General features: G+C 50.8%; 1 protein-coding gene across 4 annotated transcripts in view; it reads left to right on the plus strand.

Moving 5' to 3' along the window:
* Nucleotides 1-17,028, plus strand: part of Gckiii (Germinal centre kinase III) — a 108,856-nt gene that overhangs the window by 43,184 nt on the left and 48,644 nt on the right. For 2 of the 4 annotated variants that reach the window (XM_078176455.1, XM_078176456.1), the window contains exon 1: nt 16,099-16,186. The exons of the other annotated variants lie outside the window; for them this stretch is intronic. The gene's annotated coding sequence lies outside the window, so the exon portion shown is untranslated. Of the gene's footprint in view, nt 1-16,098; nt 16,187-17,028 lie in introns of those variants that run through there. 4 annotated transcript variants of the gene reach the window in all.

Raw genomic sequence — 17,028 nt, forward strand, 5'->3', positions numbered from 1 at the left:
GGAGAGAAGGTGCGAAACCGAGAAGGGTTGCGAACGTTAAGCGTGCCCGGCGAAGGGTGAAAGTGTCGCCGGGAACAAAGGCGGTTAAATAGATCGGGGGCGAAGTGGATTAACGCTCCTTTTTGTTAAAAGACACCCACCCGCGCCGTATCGAGCCGACCCTTTCCCGTTCTTCGGGACCCCCCCGGTCCGCCAATCAGAATTCAGCCGGCTCCGTCTCACGATTTCGAAGCGTCTCGAAATCGATCCTCCACGTTTATTTGCCCCAACAAACTCGTCCGACGCGTTCCTTCGAGATTCCCCTGTCTACAGGGTGTCCCGGCAGGTCGGTATTTTATAGAACCCGCGCCGATCCGATCGAAACCACGCTCGACCCACAAAATTCCCATTAATTTCCGATTAGAATTCGTTACGTTGATTAAACCATCGTACAATAATTTGACCCGCTCCTGTACGTTTCATCGAAGAACCTAACCGCGCTGCAATGTGGCAACATACCTCGCTTATTCCGGAATACGCGTCTCTAATCGGGTCTCCTTATCAGACTTATCCATCCAATCAGATTGAAACTGTTCAACATCGATTTGTACGCTCGGCTGCCGCACGTACAGATCCTATACCACTATTCGATCCGAATTGCATACCGCTTCGTATTAAGCTTAATCCATTACCGCGCGATGGACGCACGATAGATAATATTATTTTTGCTCGCGCGGTACTTCACGGCTTCATTGCCGGTCTTTGAGTTTCGCTCGGCAGCGCCTACTACACTTTACGACGGATAGAATCGTACAAATCGCGTCTCGATCCGAATGAATCCTTATCGCGAAGCGTTTCATACTTCCTCCCCCGTTTAATCGTTGCAAACATGCAATTGCTGCGAATAATTCCGTAATGCTTATTGCGAAAGGTGTCCCGTAAATTAACACCGAATTTACGGTGGTGCTAACAGCAGCTAGCCGTGTTACATCGGTTTATAAAAATACCGATAAGCGTTGCCGCGATATTTTCCGCGAGCAACTTATCTATTAAATGAATAGGAAAGTAATAAATGTATCTCGGCGATCTGAATAACCGTAAATTAAGGAATTAATTCGCATCGTTTGAACGGGTTCCGCGAACCTGACGGCTAAATGCATCGAATTAAATAGAATTCACATTTCATTAGCTCGAATCGCCGTGGCGGGTTGCGGTGGCCAATAAAAGTCGCCACGGCGGCACTTTCTCAATATCTCAACCGCGAGGCGGCGACGGGTTGTTTGTGTGTGTGTGTGTGCGTGTGTACCGTGACGTTTCGGGAGAAAGGGTTTGCCGGACCACGGACAAAGGGACGCCGATAAGGTCGGCGCTCGCGCAAAATGGCGAGCTTTCCCAAGAAACCGACCAATAAATTTCTATTCTGGCCGCGGGATCGGGAAAGAGCCCTCTGTTCCGTTCGAGGCGGGGAGCGTTCGTTTCCTCGCCGTCGCGGTGTTATTCACCGCGAAACACGGACGAGAACCACGCGAACCGCAACGCCGCTCCGCGGAAGCAGAGCTTTCGGAAGCCGAGCTTCTCGTCCTCGTCCTCCCCCTCCCCCTCCGCCGCCGCGATATTAAATTCCAATGCGGAATTCTCGGCGATCTGCCGGCGCCCCGGGCGATCGTCGATCGCGCGCGCTCGCTCGCGGCCAATCGTTTTCCGCGGTTTTTCAAAAGTTTACCCGAGAAATGAATTTCGCATTCGAGCTGTTTCCCAATCGCCGCTCGGATATTTACGGGCTTTTCCTTCGTCGATCGGTGAGCGGTGTCGTCGCGAACGACCTGTCGGCGAAACGCATCAGCGTTTAATTAACGGCGTCCACTCGAGACGAGCGTGTGTCGCCCCGAAAACTCGCCCGCCAACCGCCCCTCCGTTGCGTCGCGCGGCGGGGAAGGGTGGCGGACGCGCGCGGGTCGCCTCGTGGTCCGTGGCATCGGGGTCGGCCACGTTGCCAGGGTTATGCTCGGACAATCGATGGACATAGCCGCCGGTAATCAGGCCGATTACACCGACCCCGGTCCGTTTAATTCCCGGCAATTGTCGTTGATGCACGAGAAATTGGACGGCCGTTTCGCTTTCGCGAATGGAAAATCGGTATACTATGGATTATTTTTATTACTTTTCAATCGGTCCTACCGGATATATCCATTACGCCACGTAATTACATTGTTGCGGAGCCGGGGCCAATCGTGGAAACATATTTGCACGGTTTAATTTCACTTTATTTGCCACTCCTCGTCGTGCTCCTATCAAAGTTTTAAATATTTTTAAATATCATATTTAGAAAAATCTAAAGGACATTTTCAGAATATTTTTCATTACTCGGATCATGTCTTTTCAAGCGCATGGCTAGAATTAGGGATACAATTCCAAAAATCCCATTTTACAGCTATATTTTTTGGTTGAACGGAAACGTCAATTAAAGCCGTTTAAATAAAGAAGGTAACACAGCTCTCCATCGCAACTGGACAGACGTCCTTCTACATTGTCCATTAATGGGTTTTTCTCGTATAACGAATATATAATAAATAAATAAATAACTAAATATCGCAGGCCGGTGTTGCCACTCGCGCGTCAGTTTGCCGCGGGCGGAAGACATCGCGTAATCACCGGCGCGGAATCGATCGCAATTTCCGACGTCCCCGAAACCGATTATCGATGCGCCGGGGAATATTTGATCGTCGATTTCGAAGCGGTTTTTGACGCCGCTCCCCGCTGTTTACCGAATTCTTGGCCAGGGCATACCAGCGGCCGATTCGGCCGCACGGCCGTTGACTGCCGGGAAATGAAGGAATTTGCAAACAGCGCGGAATCGATTCTCCCCGCGGCCAACGATATTCACGTCGGCCGGAACGCTGTTTCCCGTCGCGGCGTATTCGACGACGGCTGGTCGCGCGTCTCCGTTTTTCTTTCTGTTTGCCATCGGAGCAGAGAGAGAGAGAGATAGAAAGAGAGAGAGGGAGTGCGCGCACAATTTTCGCTTATAATCGATTCCGCGGGCGGCCCGCTCGCTCGGGGACAAAGGCCGAGCAATTTTTGCCCGGCCGAAGTCTCGTCCGCCGGCAGAGCCGGCCGAAGCTTTTTATTAAACGCCAGCCGTGGCTCGATCGATGAACGTGAAGCCTCGTTCACACCGGCGATCTTCGTTGCCAAACGGAGTTGTGTTCGGGAAATCGGTGCCGTTTAGTTTAATCCTCGCAGAACGAATCTTTCCACGGGTCGTCGGTCGAGGAAAGAAATTTCACTTTGGAATCTGTTCGTGTTTCGGCACGGGTCGCGCGAACTGACCCAGCTTCGACCTCCGCGAGGACCGTTCTCCGAGGGTTAGTCCCGGAGTATGTAGTCGGTCGTCGACACGCGCCACTCGAAAAACCTACACGTAGCCGGGCGGCTCGTAAACGCTCGAGGAACGAATTTAATTACACCGTATAAGGTGGCGGGGCGAGTAGGTGCGAGAGCGAGTCGGCGACGAAACGAGAATGGAGAGGGTACGATGTAACGGGATAAGTGGCAGTGTCAGCCGTTGTGCAATAGTGTAATCGGCTGCACGGGAAAGGTCGGTAGAAACGAACGAACGAACGTACACGATCGTTGCTCCGTGAAATCGTTGCGGACGAGCCGTGGAAATTTCGATGCTCCCCGCTTGCTACCTCGTCGTACACCTCGGTCATTTTTCCTCGCGGGTCTCCCCTTTTCCTGGCCGCCGGGGAAAACGCGGCGCGCGCGAGAGACAAGCAAAAAGAGATCGATCGCGAAACCAGCTATTGACATCGGCCGCGGCGTCCTCTTCGCTTCATAAAACTCTGCTCGTGATTTCCATTGGATCCCGGATTGGCCGCGCGCGCGCGCGCGCGATCTCCCATATAACGGGAGATTCGAAAGTAACTTTCGATGTTCGGACTCGCAAAATTACCCGGCCAAGCGGGTCTCGGCGGCCTGCACTCCGTGCTCGGCGAGCGGATCCCGAGCGGATGCCGGGCGCGTTCGGAGCGTGTCCGGAGCGTATTCCGAGCACGCGCTACCTCGGTTGTCTTATCGCGCGGCGGGGATTTTATATCACGCACTTGGGAGCCGGGCCCGAGAACACGGCGCGAGGGAACGACCTAGGAAGACGTGAAACGCTCGCGATCGCCTTCCGAATTTCGACGAGGAGAACCTCGGCCACCGCGTTTCAATCACCGCCGGAGGATCGGTTGCGTAGGATAGCGGAGCCAGTTACTGTCCACTAGTCAATCGCTGCGTCCTTTGCTTATTTTCAAGCGAAGATGATTTAATTTTACATTTATCGTTTAAGATTAATCATAAAAGTATACACGTCACAAGGAAATAGCAATTTTATATCTTATAAGAAAAATATTTCTCCTGCGATCTAGGATAAAATATTTATTATAACATATTCAGAGATTTCGCACACTTTAGGACAATTCTAGAACAACTGTCGACAAAACTATACCCACAGTGATCGATAAAATCGTATAACAAAATTTATCTTCAAATTAAATTGACGCAGCTAAGTGGTTGAGACCGATTTCTAACCCTTTGCACTCGAGACCGTTTTAACTGTAAATCTGAAATAATTTTTCTGCTGCACAGTATTTCCATTTTAAGCGGCCCAAGTGTATTTTATATACATTCCAAATTAACTCTTGTGATTCGTACCAACGGTTTCATGTTCAACAATTTTTCTAAAATTAAACTTCGCTGCTATAAACATTGTTTTAGAGGGTGACGGAATAATTTAACCTTTTAGATACTACGCGCCACTATAGTGGCTTTCGCGGATGGCTCGTGCTTTACTCAATTGTTTTATTATTTATTAAAGCAAACAATTAAAGTGAAAGTGTGTATATACAATATATTAAGAAAAGAATATATGTTATTAGTGCTATATATAGATATCCGGAAAAAATATATATTAAGAGAAAATCGTAATTTAGTTACGAAAAACTTTATTTGCGGAAAATCCTGCCGTAGCTAAAAGGTTAAGCGGTGCCTCAGAGTCACCAATCGAGCGCAAAGGGTTAAGAATCCTAAGCACACAGTAACTGTCTTCAGAATATGTGATACTAGAGTCAAAGGGAAAATTTCACTGATATTGCTGAAGTCTTGTTTAGCAGCGAAAATTCCTAAAGGTTGCCAGCAGGGCACAGTAATAGGCGCCGTATCGTAGGTTCCGCGAAAGCTAAAGAAATAATGGAAAAAAGGTATCTGGCGATTCTGGTGGCGAGAGCCAGTCGCCGGCCGTGGGTCGTGGGTCGGTGCGTCCAATAATTAGCCCGCTTCGCATCGCCGGTAGTTACACTGTTAAACACTTACCCGTGGCCGGGCATTAATGCATCCCACGTGCATTTCCCCCGCGGCTACCCAACAGGAAGCCCTCCCGGTCCCAATAGGAGCGGGGGGGTCCGGATCGTCTCTAATGGTAACGACGTAACGACCTTGCCGGCGCGGTATCTTCCGGTTACGAGCTCGCCCGGTGCCGGGCCGCGAACCCGCTCGCTCGTAAAATCCGAACTTCGACCGCGAAAAGCGTGCCCTAGCCCCGCCGTGCTTTTACGATCGTCCCGCGGAAACTCGCGCGTTTAAGGCTAATCGTCTCGGGATCGCGGGCTATCCACCGCCGATCCGAAAACCCGGGTCCTCGTTAGCCGCCGTCCGTGCCGGACCGATGGGTAACGCCGGAATATAAATCGACGTTCGTTGGAAGATAATCTCGTGGCGGTAAAGGCAACCTCCACGGCGTCCGCTGTAGTTTAATGTTCGGAGGTTGGTAGGAGCGAATGAGAAAGATTGGGGACTGAGAGAATGCGGTAAAAAAAAATTCATCGATAGATAGTTTTAAATACCTTCTACCTCATGTTACTGATACTAAATATACTGTAAAGGTCAAAATAACCGGTTTCATTATTTTTATTTCAAACTTGTTGTAATTATAGAGACTTACTCGCTGGAACCAATTGAATAAATTTCGAGATTAGAGTAGACAGTATTATAAAAATGGCACGGAGACTAGGTACATTCATTTTTAATATCATTCAGACGACGACCGTGTCTAAGATTTCACAAAGTAGCAGTACTTCGATTAAATGAAAATTTTAAAGCAAACTCATATGCCATTAATTAACTCTTCCACGACTTAATTAAAAACGGGTAGATCTCCCCTAAGCGTTAAGCAACACGCGTCAGTAATTTCTAGCGCTCGGCGGGTTTAGCGTTAAACATCTTTGCTGTTTCAAAGAAGTAAACTCGGTGTTAATACGAAATAATCTGTTGCATAATTAATATCATTTATACAATGCGTTAACCCTAACGACGGCGTAACCGTGTTTCTGTATGCAAAGAGAAGAGCTCCGTGGAAATGCTCGGCCGTAAGAGTCCACCCTGTATAGGCTCGGCGTGGACACAGTCGATGACCCGTGCTCCGCGATGCGAGACCCGCATCGACAGGTCGGTAATTGCGCGCGCGGCTCGTCTGGCCTGTCTTCCACCGAAAAACGGCTACTTTTCGGTGCCGATATTGTGCCCACCTTCGTTTCAATCCGCCGCCGCGGCCGGGCGGAACCCGTTACGCGGCCGCGCCGATTCCCGCGGCGAAGATTCCGCGGACGAGACGCAAAGGTAATTGGATTTTTTGACGAGCACCCGCCAGCCGGAGATTTAATAATTGCGGGGCCGGGGCGGATCCCGTACGAAAATCGCGTTTCGCGAGGTCTCCGTCGCGAATCTCGAGCCACACGAACATTTTCATACACGAAGGTTCATTTATGCTTAGCGAGGAGTCGATGGCGTTTTCATTGATTTTTAGTTTCCCCCTTGAGCCGTTGATCAAGTATTCCCAGCAATGAAGTGATAAAACATTTTCTATGAAAATGTCTAAATTGTTCCAATAATTTTCGAGTGAAGATCCTTTGACCATGGCAGTGTTAAGAGTCGCGACGTCGCTCGTCATAGGTCGTCTCGTTACCTACTTTCCCCGATCACAAGGAATTACTCGTAATGCCCTCACGCCGAGTAATCTTCCCGCTTTCCACGACTCGTCCGCCTCCGGGTTCTCTCCCCACCCAGGGTCTCCCGGAGCACTCAAGAAAAATCGAATATTCCGTGAACCCTTGTCCCTTCGTGGCGTCCTCCCTGCCAGCCAGCGCCGTCCATTCTCTCGCGAGAGTGTACGAGGAGGCTCGTAATGCCGAAATTGGCAACGGTCCTAAAAACTCGGCCGGAGGACTCGGCGTCGATTGGTATTCTGCAACCGGAGCGAGTGTCATCAAGTATTTACTAACGATCGCGGGTCCCCCACCCCGCGTGCATTATTTCCAGGGAAGGGAAGAGTCGAAGATGTGTTCGGGATGATTAGCTCTCCTCGGTCGTAAGCGGTCTCGATTAATTTCTTCTCGCGTCTCGATCGTTCGCCGATTAAACGATAATGCGGTCGAATCGCAGGGGAGGAAGAGATCGTTGCATCAACGATCAACAATTCAATTGCAATTTATTTAACAGACGGCGGAGCTCGGGTTTCCTTGGACTATTATGAAGCTCATATAATTACGTCTTAATCAAAATTGATAAATAAAACTGTAAATGATGTAAAAACTGTGATTCGAGAGTTTATTATGGGTAACAAAATTTGCTTCTAAAATACGTATAGTTACGAACAGCATAGCCAACGAGGTTCTTACGCGGCGATACGAAAAGGATGACTAGCGGCTGCAGATTGCAGCGCGTCGAGTGGTCGTAGTTTACCGTTCAGAGTAAACAGCCGATACTAGATACGCGCTGATAGTCGTCGGCCGAGATTTGCCGTGCAAATCGCTGCGACCGGTAGTGACGGATGTTTGACGACTGCCGTGACAGTGTAGCATCTGCCGACTTAGCGTGCCCTCTGCGAGAGAACGACGATCGTCGCGAAAAATCGAGTTGCGAAAATCGTGTCCTCCGAAGGCCGTTCCGTCCGCGCGACGCGGCAAGAAGTTGCCGATCGAGCGGGCGAATCGCAAGTTTTTCCGTGCTGCAACGTGCTTCCTCCTTTCGGAAGTGGCGTGTGGCCGCGGCCCGCAGTTTACGAACGTCTCCTTCGCCTTCGACCAAGATGGATGCATCTCGGGAACTTCCTGCGGCCAAAAGATTCTTCGACGAGGACGCGCGACGCGTCGCGATGCGATGCGATGCGATGCGATGCTATGCGGCGAAACTTCGGCCGGAGAGTGCCGCTCGCGGACGTGGCGTCTCCCGACTCGGAACTTCCGAACTTCCGGCGAAATTTCATTTATCTTGGGAGCGTGCGCGATATCGGGGGGCCCCTCTCGTTGGTCGGTTACACCAGCCCCAACGGTCGCCTTCGACCCGATTGCACGCACTATCTCCTCGTCAAATGTCAGAGCGACATTGGAAAGGAAACGGTCGCGATTCGTACACCGCAATCGATACGTATCTTTATTACGGAGCTCGCTGGGGAGCAGGGAAACGTTCGAACGAGATTCGTATGATTAGAGAACGCGATTCCAGGCATTTTATAGCGGTCGATCGGAACGACGACGGCGATGCTCGATCGTCGGAATTCATTATCGCCGCGCGTGACCCGTTCACGGGGACCGTTTCGCTCTCTTCACGGTCCGAAGTTCGTTTTCTCGGCGACGGTTTCTTTTCTCTCCCTCTCTCTCTCTCTCTCTCTCTGACACGGGAAATTGAACTGTCCGAAATTCATCGGAATATTAAACGCGGCCCGACACCGTTTCATTCGATTTTAATTTATTTATACGCGATTTCGTGTGACCGGTCTTTCCGAGCACTGGGTAGGTTTAGCGTTAATATTTTTCTCGTACGATTGATTCGCCGGCGTGTTATCGTCGGGGACACTTTTCTCGGACACGTCGAAGATTTCGTCGCCGGCGAGTATCGGGGGTCTCTCGCGACCATCCGAGACACAATTGGGGCAGATCCGCAACGCGGCCGACCCCATGAACGTATTTCTGACACTCGATAAGGCGACTATATTGATCGCGCGACGATTATGTCACCCTTGCCCTGGCACGGTCTCCGTGTTGCCTCGTTCCGCTCCATCATCCGTGAAAGAATTCTTTCCTCTCTTTGCACGGGCAGTTCCTCGAGTATTTTCGGCAACTGCAACGCGCGGACAAGATGTTCCTCCTTTATCGATTGGACTCGCTCTATCATCGACTCGATTACTGTCTCGACACGAATTAAACGTCCGGCCACGAGACATTTATTTATCGAATACGTATTGAAATTTGCTCATCGGTGATAAGATCGAGAAAAGGAAAAGGTTTTCGAATATTATTTAGCAATTTATAATTGCTGCAGAGCAGAAAGAAAATAATGATAAAATTACGGCAAATGCTTAAAATAATATTACGAATCGCGTCGGAGTATAATTTATTATTGATCTCCAGATTCGACAAAGAGCAAACGAATAAACTTACGGACACGCCGCGATATATCATGCCATATTTATGGACAGGCGCGTAACTGTAAAACGCGACGACGCGACGGCGACGCGCGACGCCTGTGTTCAGCATTCGATTGCTCGTGTTAGTCGGCGAGCGAGCGAGCGAGTGAGCGAGCGAGAGCCCCCCGCGATACCTTGCCTTTCACTTGGCCGTACTTCGCGCCATTGTGCAGCCACGGTTGTGCAACGATATTTTAGCTCTCGGTGCATTGCAAAACGGCCTGCGAGTATAATCGCGTCGGCAAACGGCGGTAACATTGTCTCCTTTCCCGTGACATTCCGCGCGACGATGCCTCGCCGACCGTGCGCGCCCGTCGACGGCCGAATCCCGTGCGCGAGGATTCCGTTAATCGGATTTTTCTATAGACCAACTTTCACGGCACGGCCACGGGATCCAACGTATTCGCGTCGCGTATCGCTCCATCGGGGTTTCGCGATCGTCGCGATTCGGGATCCCCGTTTCGCGGATCGGTCCGATTCGAATCGCGAGACGGAATCGGTGTCGTTTTCGTTGCAAGGAGCCGCGCGCGGGTACAAGTGGGACACGGAACACACGGTCGCGCCGATTCGGATCTCGGACCAGCGCGCGCGCGAAATGTCGAGCAGCGATCGAAAAACAGAAGCGAGATCCGTTCTCTCGTTCGCCGTGCGACGTCTCCTCTATAAATATCGAGCGCTCTGTGTTCCGATCCCGGACACGTTGTTCTACAGCTGGCGACGCTGTTAACGGCCGCGATTAACGAACCGTTTAACCGTGACCGGAACACCTCCGCGATGGAAAGTCCGCGCGGATCCGCGCGCGCGCGCTCGTAAAATCGGCCGGGAAGTTTTATCCGTCGCCCACCGGCCGGATATTAAATCGCGCCCGGTCGCACGCGTCGCTATTAAAATTCGTGTTGCGCCCGCGGTACCATTAAAATTTAATAGTCTACGCGCGCGGCCGTCGTCCAATCCTTTTTATCCCCGCCCTCGCCGTCGCCGTCGCCGCTTTTTCGATGAATTTCTCCGAGAAACCCGGCCCCCCCTCCCCACCTCCCCATCGTCGAGCTGCCAACGCTGCCGCCGAGGCTCGTCAGACCGTGTCGAGCCTTCGAGCCTGCGAACCGCTATAGACAATCGGAGGATTTACGTTTCCGACGCGTTTTATTAATGGACTCGCCACTCCGCGGCGGATCGTGCCTTCTTTCGGCGAGCGATGATCAATCACCTGCCTCTCCAGAGACGATATCGATCGAGTGCCGACGCTCCGAAATTGTCCTATGCCAGGCTCTAGGGCCGACGGCCAAGCGCGATTATCCCGTGACAGAAGAGAGTAGGTTAATCCTGAAACGATAGATCGTTTAACCCCTTGCACTATAACAACGAGCGAGACTCGTGTTAAAGATTTTATGCGTGATCTACTAAATATGAATATTATTAATTTTCTTCGAATCTGTTGGAATATTACGTATTGCCCACAATACGATATTTGTGCATGGACAAAAACGAATCGATGTTCTTAGAAGCGATGGAAATTAAGATAGAAAAATATACACCTCGTATAAGTGCTTGACCTTGCGAGGCACAAGCATAACAGTTTCGAATTACGAGGGGACCCGTGTTTTCTTTTTGGGCTTCCGAAAAGGCCACGGTCAGTCGTAGAAAAGCATCTGCAAAGTGCTTAGAATAAAGTTTCTTTTATATTAAAACTATACCTTAGTTTGAATGTATTTAAACACCCATTTCCAATAGAATCGAAATTAAATTTAATTATTCTGTTATTGAAGTACGGGGATGAAGATAGATAAAGACAATATGAAAAATAGCAATTGTTTAGTCCTATTAAAGAAAATATTAAGAACAAATAAATGCTAATTGGAACAGCACGAAAGGAATCATAGTGCAAGGGGTTAAGAGAATTAAAGAGCGTCGTTTTATTATATTCAAGGCACGGTAAAGTCAAACCGAGAAATAAGATAGTTGCCGTTCGAATTCGTGTTACGCAACGCTGCTTGAAACAGTATAGCGAATGATTGAATCGCGCGATGTCAAAATTTCCTTCGGATCGATTGGCCGCGCGACGACCGAGTTTATTGGGACATTGCGGCGACGTACGACTACGGCGTTTAAATGTCGCGGATCTGCGTCGCTCTCGATCTCGATTCGTTTATATAGATCGCGGGCGCCCGCGGCTACGATCGCGTGAGCAAAAGTCAAATAAGAGTCGACGCTCGCGTAGAATCCAATTCATGGCGGGGACAAGCTTGTTTGTTATTCCCTCGCTGTCGCTCTTTCTCTCTCGTTCTCTTCGCGGCTAGCCTCTCTCTCTCTCTCTCTCTCTCTTTCTCTTTCTTTCTCTCTCTCTCTTGCCTGTCTTCGTCTCTCATTGGCAACGTTATCGATTTCACGGCGCCGCTCGCGACTCGGCTACGGCCGATAGCCGACTTGTATAGGTTCGATTACGAGGTATCGATTGCAACATACTTTACAGCTTCCCTGGGAGAAGTTTCGAAAAAGTGTTTTCACTCGACGCGATCCAGCGGTGTTTGCGGATCGGCGGAGAAGGATTTAACGCGATCGGATCCGCGCGTCCTCTCTCATTTATTCATCTATTTTATCACGTTTTATTGCACTTATTTATTTATTTGTGCGCGAAGGAGTCTGTACATAAATAGGAAGGTGTATCGCAGGCTCGAGTTGGGTTTATTTTAATGAAGGAAGAAGGGTAAGCACGGCCCCCTTATTTAATCTACGCAATCGAATCTCAAGATGTTCTCCGTAGATCCTAAGCGAAACGTAGAAGCATTCAGAATTTTTCCAGGATGGCGAAATAGTCGACGAAACTTGTTTGAACTTTCGAAGAAAAATTGCTTGCACTCGGTAAAACGAAATGTTACGGGCAGCGCAGCGAAACGAATCTAAACGAATGTCGGATCAACCAGCGACACGAATCGCTCGCTGAAAGCCCCGCTGGAAGATCGGAGGCACTCGGAAACCTTACGGTCGGACTGGTCTCTCTCCCCCCCTCTTCCTCTCTCTTCCTCTCTAATTCGTAGAGCGCGGAATGTTACAAAATATGGTAATGCAACGAACTGTTATACAACGTGGCTGTAACCACGACCGCGATTCCGACGAAGACGTCGACGACGACGACGACGACGATTTAAACCGCTAAAGCGAATCGACAGGTTTCAATTTCTTCGTCGGCTAACGGGGCATTAGAAGAAACAGAGTATCGGAATAAAACGTGTCCAACAACGGCGCGCGTCCCTGAACGTTGCTCAACCGTGATCTTCGAACAATGGCGCATCGGATGATGCGCCTTCCTGTTATAACGCTCGCTTCCGCTTGATCCGTATACAGTACACGCTTATACGGTGCTCGATATACAGCGTGCACTACACGGAAACTGTTCGCGGCTTCAGATATCTGGTCTCTATCGACGGTGTCCGGCTTTTCAGAGAACTACTTTTCAAGTTCTTTTCTCAGCAGTGGTACTTCCTCCGACTTGACCCCATAACGTACCATTTTCTTCAAAGTTATTGCGACGAGGAATTTTTTAATTAGTATAATTTCTAGAAAGAGAGAGAGAACATTAATGTTTATTCCATGCCTGAATATACTTAAATGTTTAAATATTAATAACAAGGGATTAGAATTTTATTCCAACTTTGAAGAACAGGATAACATCCATACTTAATAATTTATTACTGTAAATTGCCGTCACGAGTCGGACTCGTCAAAGTACGGCAAGGGGTTCAACATAGTTCTCGCACATGGAACGCGTCAATGTTTAACCCCTTGCACTATAATAACGAGTCAGGCTCGTGACAAAGATTTCATGCATGACCTACTAAATATGAATATTATTAATTTATTTCGAATCAAAATCAAATTTAATTATTCTGTGATCAAAGCACAGGGACGAAGATAAATAAGGACAATATAAGAAATGGGAATTGTTTAGTTCTATTAAAGAAAATATTAAGAACAAATACATGCTAATTAACACAACGTGAAAGGAATCATAGTGCAAGGGTTCAAAATACAATGTATTGTATAAATATCTCACAAATATGTCTCGGCGTTCACAGGAAAAATCGTCAATTAAAAAGTTAGCGATTCGTCATTTTGACGGGCGCCGTGTAAACCCGGTGTTAAACCGGTACTATAAAAGGGCTTAAAAAGCTCGTTAACGCGGTTTAAGCGGCGCGCCTGTTTTGTATTCCTTTCCGTTTAGACCGCGTCGTAACGTTTCCGTGAAACTTGGCGAACACCGTGTTTTAATTACGCCCATTAAAATCGCGGGGAGAGGGATCCCTCCGGTTTCGGGCAAAAATCCTCGGCTCTCTGACCGGAATCTGGTCGAGCGTGGCGCGGAGAGAAGTTCGCGACCCACTTATCGCGATTACCGCCGATTCTGCATACCGGTAAGCAATTTCCTGGCCGATTTGCATAGGAATCCGCTTGTCGCGTCTCTTTTTGTCCGCCGCGGCTGATTAACGCGCGCGCGCAAAAAAAAAAAAAAAAAAAAGTCTCGGTGCCCGTGTTCCTCGTGGTCGCCGGTGTCGCCGCCGTGGAAAATATTTAGCACACGGAAAATAATGCGCCCGTTTTGTTCTCTCCGCTCGGCGCGTCGTGCCGTGAAATTGCATCACTCGAGTTTTGTGATCCGGTTACTCCGAGCACAATCGAGCGTCGTCGCCCGCAACTTCTTGTCGCGGCTCGATTTTTTTTCACCGAGGAGGCGATGGCTGTCCTTTCGAGGCGATGGCCGTCGGTATTCTCGCGCGGACGCGAACCCTCTGCGAAATTTATGAGCTTTTAAAAGGGACCGACGCGGCCGTGAGACCGCGTTGGGCAGAGTCGCGGCGCGCGAGGACGCGTGCGATACGCGTATGCGAGGCGAGGAAAAGTGTCGCGATACCGTATCGCCGTTGGTACGCTTCCATTGAATTACGTGCGCAGTGGTAGCCATGCTACGCGTCTAGCGATTCAAGCAGCCTCGTGTGAAACGGGTCTCGGGCGATCGGAGCACGCCGAACGTATCGTTACGGTTCCGCTTTTCTTTTCGGTCTCTCTCTCTCTCTTTCTCTCTCGGCGAGCAAATCGATATTTCCCGTGGGAGAGAAAGCAGCAGCTTTCCAGCGATCGAGACTCCGATTTCGTGGCACGAAAGCCGATCGACGCGACGGCCCGCTATTCGCATGGAACCGAAACCCGCGCGCACGATCGATTTACGTTCACGCTCGGTAAAGCGTGCTCTCCGCGCCGCGCCGCGGCCGCGCCGCGCCGCCTGTAATTTCGTAATCATTGTCATCGGTCGTGGCTGGCGATCCGTGCGCCTCGCCGGCCGATCACAACCTTTTCAAGGCCCCGAACCCGAGGCCCAGCCTCTCGGCGTATCGCGTGTCCCATTATCCACTCGATCAAGGTTAACGCGCTTATGAATATTCACGCGGACGGGCGGACGGGCGGACCGCGCGACATCGTCCTATCGGAACGCGCGCCGCGGCCAGCTCTTTGCGTCACACTCCTTCGAACGACCGTACGCGCTCAGACCTTAATTTACACCTGGCCCACATCGCCGCGCAACAGTACCTAGCTTCCGTAGCGAGCCTCGTAATTCTCGAGAACTTTGATCGTTCCCTGGTTCCTCGTTCCCCGAAGAATTCTTAAGAGGTTGCGCTATCAGCGCCGAGCTCTCGACGCCGCGAAGCGAGAAAGAGAGAGAGGGAGAGAGAGAGTGGGGTCTTTCCTCTCCCATAAAATAGAATATATCGCCACCCTGTTCGGAGTTCTCTGTACCTGGAACCAGTCGATAGCACCCGAAACGTAATTTCTCTTTCGATAACAGGTTTCGAGCGGTGGTTCCTCGACAGCCTTTGAATCCGATCGGAGCTCTATAAAGTCCCGCATGAAATAGACACGCGAACTTTCCCTCGCCGATCAACCGGGAAAACAGATATCGATCGCGCGATCTTCCGCGGAGATCCGAGTTTATTTTACTTCCTGGTCCTTGAACTTTGCGCCGCGTGGCGCGACTCGATCGCCGCGGCTCCAAAGTTACCGACTGTTAGCGCGCGCGCGCGCGATTGGCGAGACGTGGACTCGGCAGAAAATCAGCGAGTCCGTTGAGCGACAGAGATCTGTCCGCTCGAAGAGGAAGGCGGCCGTCGAAGTCACACCCTGAGAGAGCCAGACTCTGTCTATCGGGTGTCCGTGTGGCCCGAGTCCGGCTCCGTTCCCCGGCTCGCGCGTTCCCCTTCTCTAGCGTTTGATGTCCTACGGCTCGCTGCTCGCCGCTCGCCGCTCGCCGCTCGCAGCTCGCGGAGCGGCTCTCCCGCGCCTTTCTTCGCGCTGCTGCACCGCGTGTCAGTTCGAAAGCGGCCGCGGACAATAACTGACAAGCGACCGGTCAGTCTGCCGTGCTAGCCAGCCGCGTTCGCTCGCGCACCTCAGCTCCGTAGCTACCACGAACGAAACCATGTTCGCCGAGAGTGTACGCGGATGATCGTCGTCGCGCGAGTGCCACTGTGCGAGATGGGTGAAACGTGAAAGTTGGAACCAGTGCAAAAAAGTCTGCGAATTGAGTGCGTTTTTCGGCAGTGATCGTCGAGAGAGAGAGAGAGAGAGAGAGAGAGAGAGAGAGCCGTGTCCTCTCCGTCGGCAGCAGAGCGTGTGTCGCCCCGCGGCCGCATTAGGCGCGCGGACGATTAATCGGTGAGCGGACGGGCCCGATCGATCACGCGTGCGATCGTCGCCCGCTCGGAAATCGGTGGCGTCGAGCAACGAAGAACGAGCCCGTCGATCGCGGCGCCCGCTGAAAAACGAGGCGAGGAGTATCCGGCCGATAAACGCCCGCTCGAACATATGTTATCGCCGCGCGCGCGATTATCCGGCGCCCGCGACGCGCCCGATATCCGCGACCATTTATTCCGCGTCGATCGGCGCAACGGCTATCTATCCGCTCCGGATTTCGACGCGAGTCTCGCGCGCCTCGGGCCGTTCCGAAACCGTTCCGAAACCGTTCCCCGAAACCGTCCCCTAGGCGGGTTTAAAGAACCGTGCTCCTCTGGGCGCGCGCTCTCGCAACGTGTGACATTTAAATGTCAGAGCCGCACGACGCTCGCCGTGCCCGCGAGCAGATCTGCTGCCGTTCCACTCCGTTTCCTTCGAGTTCGGCTGCTGCTGCTGCTGCTGCTGTATCCTTGCGAGGACTTTCGCTGTACGTTTAGTCATCCGGATTCCATTCGACGTCCTCGGGAGCACAGAATCCAGTCTTGACTCATCGACTCGCTCGAGTTTTACGATTCGGGGGCTTTACCAGTTCAGCTTAAATAGGGATTTCCGATACGCGCGTCAGACGCGCTCACGAGACTGACGCAACGAAAAAGTGACTCGTTCTTTGTTCGATATAAAATCCTGGCTACTCCTCTTTCTTCAGCCAATGTTCTCGTTCTTCTTTTACAAAACGTCTTCTTCGCCATCTTCTTCCTGTAACATCGGCGAAAGTGCAAGTAAATTTCGGTCCATTCCAAGAAGCTATTCCGCCACTTCCATGC

The sequence above is a fragment of the Augochlora pura genome, chromosome 3, assembly GCF_028453695.1.
Source record: "Augochlora pura isolate Apur16 chromosome 3, APUR_v2.2.1, whole genome shotgun sequence".
Classification (NCBI taxonomy): domain Eukaryota; kingdom Metazoa; phylum Arthropoda; class Insecta; order Hymenoptera; family Halictidae; genus Augochlora; species Augochlora pura.